At 42.3% G+C, this 8,221-nt stretch overlaps 1 protein-coding gene across 1 annotated transcript in view; it reads left to right on the top strand.

The window, feature by feature from the left end:
- Nucleotides 1–8,221, top strand: part of LOC103606918 (inositol 1,4,5-trisphosphate receptor type 2-like) — a gene marked incomplete at its 5' end in the record, with an annotated part of 107,941 nt that overhangs the window by 60,503 nt on the left and 39,217 nt on the right. The window lies entirely within an intron of this gene.

Here is an 8,221-nt window from a genome sequence, read left to right as displayed (position 1 = left end):
AGGCAGTGGTGCACAGGCTGGTCTGGAGAGTGGAAAGATCAAGTCAGAGATGGCATTTGGCAATGGATGGGATTGGGGTGGGGGACATGGGAGGAGCAAGGGAGGTTGAAGAGGACAAGGGGAGCCAAGGACGCCTGCCATTGGGAGCCTGGTGGTGGGTCAGTTTCTAGAAGTTTTTTGTTTGGAGGAGAAGCTGGTCAGAGAAGAAGCCTTGTTGATTTTGAAGTGAGACTTGGTGCCAGGAGTCATGGATTAGGAGAATGGTGTAGTGGAAACACCATCAGCCCTAGAGACAGAGAGGTCAAACCTGGGCTCTGTTACATATTTGGTGGGTGGTCTTAGATATTATGGGTGAGTCTTGGAACCCACCTAAGCCTCTGCTTCTTTTCCCAAAATGGAGAAACCGCTGTATCGCTCACAGGAGTGTTGTAAGCTCAGTGAGATATGTACATGTCCGGACTCAGTAAATGATGGTTTTCAATGTGACTGACCACACAGAACGACCATTGGAGCCATTGGGTTAGAGAATGGTGGGAGAAAGTGTAGAGAGAGAAGAGAAAGCCCGAGACGGAACCTGGGGAACCCCCATTTAACAAAAAAAAGAAAGACAAGTAGGAAAGGTAGAAACGAAGACGATAAGGCCAAAGCAGGCCCAGAGAGCAGTGTGTGTCCAAAGCCAAGAGACGAGCGTTTCCATGTCAGAGTTCCATCCACAGCATCGGTTGCTGCAAAGAGGCCCTGAGAAGAGACAGGCCAAAGCCTCTGGAGTTTATAATGTGGANAAAAAAAAAAATCATCCTGCAGAAATTGTATTTGCTATTGGAGAAAGAGGCCTTAGAAAACATGATCTTCCTTGCTGCTTGGTCCTAAGGAAAACATTTATAAGCACGAATCCCCAGGTGTCAGGAGAGCTGGTGATAGTGGCTCTATATCCTTCCCTCTGGGAGCTTGTCATCTTCTTATGAAAATACAGACTACAACATAGAGAGCAACTAAAGAACATTTTTCAGAGGGTAACGTATTAACAAGTACAAGTTAGTATAGTAATAGACTTTCCCTGTCACTACTTATGTGTCACAGGAGAGTTACAGGTAAATTGAATTTTTAGAGCTCGGCAGTTTTCATGCTTTTTTATTATTGACTTGCATCCTACTATAAGTTGTTTTCTCTATGTTCTTTACTTGACAGACCTAATATTGTTTCTCTTTCTCCATTTTTGTTTTTCTGCTCTCTCCTCCCTTCTAAATCAGGGGAAAAAAAGGTAACCATTTTAAGGATATGCACTCGTAACCATTATTTGCACATTCTTCATCTCTTTGTGAGAAACATTTTGTTTCTCCTTGCTGGGGGGTAAAATGCATTACATTTAGAATGTGACCTCATGTTGCCATATTTTATCAAAGTTTGAGTAAATTTAACCAATACATGTTTACTGGGCTCCTATTATGTCCCTTGGACTCAAAGATTTGTGTGATACACTGAAGAGTCTGATACATTCTCCCTCTGCCAAGGAACTTAGAGCTTAGTAAGAGAAAAATCTGTGAAGGCTTGAAGATGCAGAATGACATCTGCCTGGGAGGGTAGAGGAGGACTGGTGTGGGTGTGTGCACACGTGAGTGATGCGGGCAATATACCAGACAGGGCAGGATAATGCTGGGTAAGAGTGGGTTCCTGTAAGAGGGAGCCTCCTGAACAAAGGCATAAAAATGGGAGCTCAGACATCAGACACTGGGTGCTTGTTAGCTGCCCAGATTCATTGGCACACTGTCCACTTATATGAAAGACCACAGAGGTATGACAGGAAAAGTGGATTGGCCTTTTGACTAATGAATGTAGGCATTTGGACTTAGTGTCATCTGCACTGGGAAGCCACTGAAGGTTATAACTCAGGACATAATGTGGCCTAGGACATAGGCAGTGGTGCACAGGCTGGTCTGGAGAGTGGAAAGATCAAGTCAGAGATGGCATTTGGCGATGGATGGGATTGGGGTGGGGGACATGGGAGGAGCAAGGGAGGTGGAAGAGAACAAGGGGAGCCAAGGACGCCTGCCATTGGGAGCCTGGTGGTGGGTCAGTTTTCAGAAGTTTCTTTGTTTGGAGGAGAAGCTGGTCAGAGAAGAAGCCTTGTTGATTTTGAAGTGAGACTTGGTGCCAGGAGTCATTGATTAGGAGAATGGTGTAGTGGAAACACCATCAGCCCTAGAGACAGAGAGGTCAAACCTGGGCTCTGTTACATATTTGGTGGGTGGTCTTAGATATTATGGGTGAGTCTTGGAACCTACCTAAGCCTCTGCTTCCTTTCCCAAAATGGAGAAACCGCTGTATCGCTCACAGAAGTGTTGTAAGCTCAGTGAGATATGTACATGTCCGGACTCAGTAAATGACGGTTTTCAATGTGACTGACCACACAGAACGACCATTGGAGCCATTGGGTTAGAGAATGGTGGGAGAATGTGTAGAGAGAGAAGAGAAAGCCCGAGACGGAACCTGGGGAACCCCCATTTAACAAAAAAAGAAAGACAAGTAGGAAAGGTAGAAACGAAGACGATAAGGCCAAAGCAGGCCAAGAGACGAGCGTTTCCATGTCAGAGTTCCATCCACAGCATTGGTTGCTGCAAAGAGGCCCTGAGAAGAGACAGGCCAAAGCCTCTGGAGTTTATAATGTGGAAATTGCCAGGTGACTTTTTACCTTAAGAGAAGACCACTGTGAAAATGTTGACCCATCTTTAGCCTTAACATTAAAAGCAGCATTTTACCAGGCTCTTGTACTTGAATTTTTGAGTCTCCAAGTACTTATCCGTGTTTCTGCTCATCCTCTTCTGTCAGAGCTCTCTCCAGAACCACGACAGGAGGGATGAGAGCTTTCAAGCTTTTTCCAACACGAAACGTCTTATTCTCCTCCAAGCAGTGCACACCAAGAGAACAGGCTCTGTTCCTGAATTCTAATGACCGAGAGAAGGAAGAAACAAAAGGTCGTTGGCATGAAAGATTGTTCATTTACTGAAATAACCTTTTTGGAAAACGAAACATCTGTAGCTGACAAACCCAATTCAGAAAACCTGTTACTCCAGGCTGTGTGGGGATTATAGCCTTGTAATCCTGATCCTCCTAGAGAGAGGTGCAATTTTAGAGCACATAGAAGTTGCAGCAGGCCTGCAGCTCCATTCAAAGACTATAGTTCTTTCCTTTCTGCTCTCCGGAGGTAACGACTCTTAACTGTTCGGCGGGAAATCTTCCCAGACATTTTCCTGCCACTCTTATTTTTGCTCTTTAAAAATAGGTTCATTTACCAAGTTGATTTAGGTGCTTGTTTATCAATAGGGCTTTGGAAGAAGTTTAAAATTCTTCATAATTGATGAAGCTTTTACCCTCAAGGATTATGCAGAAGAAAATGAGGTAGTTCCTGACATTTGTTCATGAAACAACTCATCTGAATTCTGATTCACAGTTTAAGTAAATCTGGTTTGTACCTTGGGACCCTTAGAAAATGTCTCCCACCTTTTGTTGATATGGATAAAACAAGAGTATAACAAGTTTGGGGGATATTTCTCCCTCTGTATATTTTTATACCTCTGGAGCTTCAACTTTATTACCATGTCAGTAAGGAATATTTATACTAATATCCATTAAAACCTACATTGTAAACAAAGTCATATATTGCGTCTGGGGGTTAGAATCATAGGAAACACATTTGTGCCTTTGCATTCACACAGGGATAGGGTAAAGAGCCCGAAATAATAGTTGAAGCTTAAAACTTCCTTATCCTTGCCTTCAGACTCTAAACCAAGCTGTTTAAATAGCTACTGTCTGAACGTATGAATTAACACAAAGCATCTCCTGTGATACTGTTAGGGGAGATGTGAGTAGATCAAGGTATTTTAAGAATGTATTGTCTTCTGGCAAGCAAGCCCTCATTTTTGATTTAAAAAAAAATTGATATTTTGAGCTGGTATTTATTGGGAACAGAAAATGAGAAGGGAAAAAGAGGGACCATACAGGAAAGTAAAAATAATGAAAGGGAATCCAGTAAGCTAAAGGAAGGGTATAAAAGGATAAGTCCTCCATCCAGTACTAGTAATGGCCTTTGGGCATCACTAAGCCCCTTGCTTCTTCCATTACCCAAAGGATGATGACTGAGGAGGAGCAAACAAAACAAAGATCATCAGAAAAAAATGTCCAGGGATTTTAGATGTTCTCTAAAATCATTTGGGGACATTTTCAGATTTTTAGTATTCATTTGCTGAGGTATGTTAGGGGCCTATGGGGGATATTTACTACTTAATTTGACAACAAGTGGGATCCAAACCAGAGGTGCATGTAAAAGCAGCTACCATGCATGCTCACAGAACTGCTGCCTCCCAGGTGTCCTGGTAGCACTGGACTGCTGCAGAAACCCTGGCTGGCCACTCTCCCCCAACCATGACCGTGGGTTTTGGGGGACCACTTTCTCCTTTTAACTTCTACTTATTTAACTCTTGACTACAAACTGCTTCTGATATCATGGCAATGCCAGCTAAGACAACTTAATTCATATTTTTTATTAACAAACTAATTTGCTATCTTAACATAAAAAATTATTGTAAGTTTCTTGAAGGCCATAACCAGGTATAGAATAACTCTTTGTTCTGCACAAAAAGCAATTCAGTGAACATCGAGGGTTTCCTCTACACTAGAAGCTGTGCCAAAGGTTTGATATGTAAGGATAGATAAGAAATCATTTCTTCCCCCAGGAAACTCAAAATATGTGTTAAATGAATAAATAAAGTAAAGGGTGAATGAATCAATGAATGATTTCTTCTTAGTTCCCTGGTAATTGCACATCATTTACAGAAAGGATACATCAAAATAGCTGTAAGAGATTGGCACATGAATTTCTCATTAGTCAAATGCTGTCTTTCCCCTCTTTTAAAATCAGAAGATAAAGGTGCAGCAGGAAAGGTCGTGTCATTGTCACCTGAACCAAGTGTAATGAATGCATTATTAAAAATCAGGTGCCTGATGTGGAAGACGAGGCACTTTAATCCCTCTTTGGTCTCTTTGGTAATGTTTCTTCAGCCCATCCCCTCTTTCCCACACACATCCTCAGGAGTATGCCTCCAGCGACTCTCCTAGCAGAGGGGCAGGTGTGTGCTTTGATGAGTTTTTCAGCATAACTCACCCTTAAGAATGAATTCTTCCTTGCAGTAATTTGTTACGACCTTAGAAAGAGAGGCATTCTTCTAATGAGATGGAAAGAAATCTAGCCGTCTAGTCACCCATTACTTAAGCTAGATAAGGAGGGAAAAGAACTAACAATTTTCCAGATGTTGTTTTCTGAGTGTGGAACTCAAAATCAATTCTTGTTTAGTTAAAGCACATTTTTGAGCACTAACTATTGGAGGGGAAGATGTTGGAGCTCATGAAAGACATTGCATCCTCCATGATTTATATGCACCCCTCTTGCCTTAGCGCCATTTGCCAACTTAATTTCTGCATTATTATTGTGTGTCATAATTATGAAATTATATGTTATGATTCTATTATTTCTAATTTACACTAATTGTGTAATTGGATCTAATTAAGCCAATTATGTAACTGCTCAGTTTTTTAACTATTTTAGAGACCTCAGAACTTAATAAGGCACTTTTTAAAATGTTTACATTTCAAGGCAAGCCGAGGGGGTCTTTGCAGCTCAGAATGTACAATTAAGAAGTGCATGCATTCAAGGAGACACCACCTTTACTTCCCACATTTTAAGTCTAGACATGTGTCTTCAATTTAAGAGGGATCCTTTTAAATTCCCAACTCTACATTTCATTGTCATGGTGGGATCTATCCTCTACATTATTCTTGTTTTCTATGTAAGATCCACGAATTGCCATATTGTTGCACATATGTTAACATCTCTCTGATCCTCTTTGTAGTCTGAAATAGAGACAGGAATGGTACGTACTTAACAGCATGGCTGTGTGAAGTCTTCATCTCAGAGACTCTATTCCAGAGCTGGGAATGAGGGTGAAAGGATTTGGATCAAATGGTTTTGACATGATTTCCAGGGACGGAAGTGGGATGGGGAATAAAGGCAAGGGCAGGTGGGTAGGGCGCTGACTCTGACATGTCCTAGGTTACTTCCTGAATTCATTGGAAACTGCATCTGCTGGTGCCCAGGTGATCAGTGATTGTCCAGAGTTCAAGAAGACAGAAGTGGCTTTTGTTAGCTTTTCTAATCAGTGTTTAATGAGAAGCTCAGTGTAATAAACCTGGGCAGTAGAATTTGAAGTTTGATTTCTCAGGACTTCCATTTACAAGACTGATGATTTTATTTATCACCTCTGCACCTCAATTTACCTATTGATAAAATATGTATGAACAGCCAGATAGAACTCAGAAAAGAAGCCAGCTGAACTGAGGGAGGACCCTGGAGGCCTTCTGCTATACCAGGCCTTAACCTTTCAGTTACTGAATTGTGGGTGGGGGCATGGCAGGGATCCCCGGGGAAGACCAGGGCCAATAAGGCTGTGGGGGACTAAGGGATGGGAGTAATTGGAGGGGCTTGGGAGAGTGGCTAATTGACAGTCAGGAAGTACTGCAGTATTTAAGCCATATCTCTGCATACCAGATATATATTGGTCCTGGATATAAATAACACTTTCCTTGCAGAGTTGCTGTGAGGACTCAATAAAATCGCACATGCTGACAACACAACCACCAATAAAACCAACATCAGATAAGTGCTGACTATGTGCAGGTGCTGTGCTAAGTGTTTGATGTGCACGATCTCTTTCAAAGCCTCATAAAAACCCTAGGAGGCAGATCCTGTTATTATTATCCCCATTCTACACATGAGGAAACCGAGGCTTAGAGAGGACTGGTAACTTACCCAAAGGGATGCTGTGTTTATAATGTGCCAGNTAGATAAGAAATCATTTCTTCCCCCAGGAAACTCAAAATATGTGTTAAATGAATAAATAAAATAAAGGGTGAATTAATCAATGAATGATTTCTTCTTAGCTCTCTGGTAATTGCACATCATTTACAGAAAGGATACATCAAAATAGCTGTAAGAGATTGGCACATGAATTTCTCATTAGTCAAATCCTGTCTTTCCCCTCTTTTAAAACAGAAGATAAAGGTGCAGCAGGAAAGGTTGTGTCATTGTCACCTGAACCAAGTGTAATGAATGCATTATTAAAAATCGGGTGCCTGATGTGGAAGACGAGGCACTTTAATCCCTCTGTGGTCTCTTTGGTAACGTTTCTTCAGCCCATCCCCTCTTTCCCACACACATCCTCAGGAGTATGCCTCCAGCGACTCTCCTAGCAGAGGGGCAGGTATGTGCTTTGATGAGTTTTTCAGCATAACTCACCCTTAAGAATGAATTCTTCCTTGCAGTAANAATTTACCTATTGATAAAATATGTATGAACAGCCAGATAGAACTCAGAAAAGAAGCCAGCTAAACTGAGGGAGGACCCTGGAGGCCTTCTGCTATACCAGGCCTTAACCTTTCAGTTACTGAATTGTGGGAGGGGGCATGGCAGGGATCCCGGGGGAAGACCAGGGCCAATAAGGCTGTGGGGGACTAAGGGATGGGAGTAATTGGAGGGGCTTGGGACAGTGGCTAATTGACAGTCAGGAAGTACTGCAGTATTTAAGCCATATCTCTGCATACCAGATATATATTGGTCCTGGATATAAATAACACTTTCCTTGCATAGTTGCTGTGAGGACTCAATAAAATCGCACATGCTGACAACACAACCACCAATGAAACCAACATCAGATAAGTGCTGACTATGTGCAGGTGCTGTGCTAATTGTTTGATGTGCACGATCTCTTTCAAAGCCTCATAAAAACCCTTGGAGGCAGATCCTGTTATTATTATCCCCATTCTACACATGAGGAGACCGAGGCTTAGAGAGGACTGGTAACTTACCCAAAGGGATGCTGTGTTTATAATGTGCCAGCACATGCAAGTGGTCCATAAATGTTATTAGTATTTGATTCTGTACAACATGTAAAGCTAGAAGCTGTGGTTCCTTTGAGAACAGGCAAGGCTGGCTGCACCCAGCCCTCCCAGCAGCTGCACATCATGCCTTACAGGAGAGAGACTACAAAAATTCAGTCCTTAGGGCAGGGGATAGACCTGGGAAGGAGACAGGAAGTCAGGTGACAACCCTAAAATGGCAGGAAGGTCTGTGAGGAATTCAAAGAGCTTGTTCAGAGCCAGATGGCAACTGCAT

The sequence above is a fragment of the Galeopterus variegatus genome, unplaced genomic scaffold (genome assembly GCF_000696425.1).
Source record: "Galeopterus variegatus unplaced genomic scaffold, G_variegatus-3.0.2 Scaffold6957, whole genome shotgun sequence".
Lineage (NCBI taxonomy): Eukaryota > Metazoa > Chordata > Mammalia > Dermoptera > Cynocephalidae > Galeopterus > Galeopterus variegatus.
The sequence above is the reverse complement of the archived record's forward strand: the minus strand, read 5'-3'. Positions and strand labels throughout refer to the sequence as shown.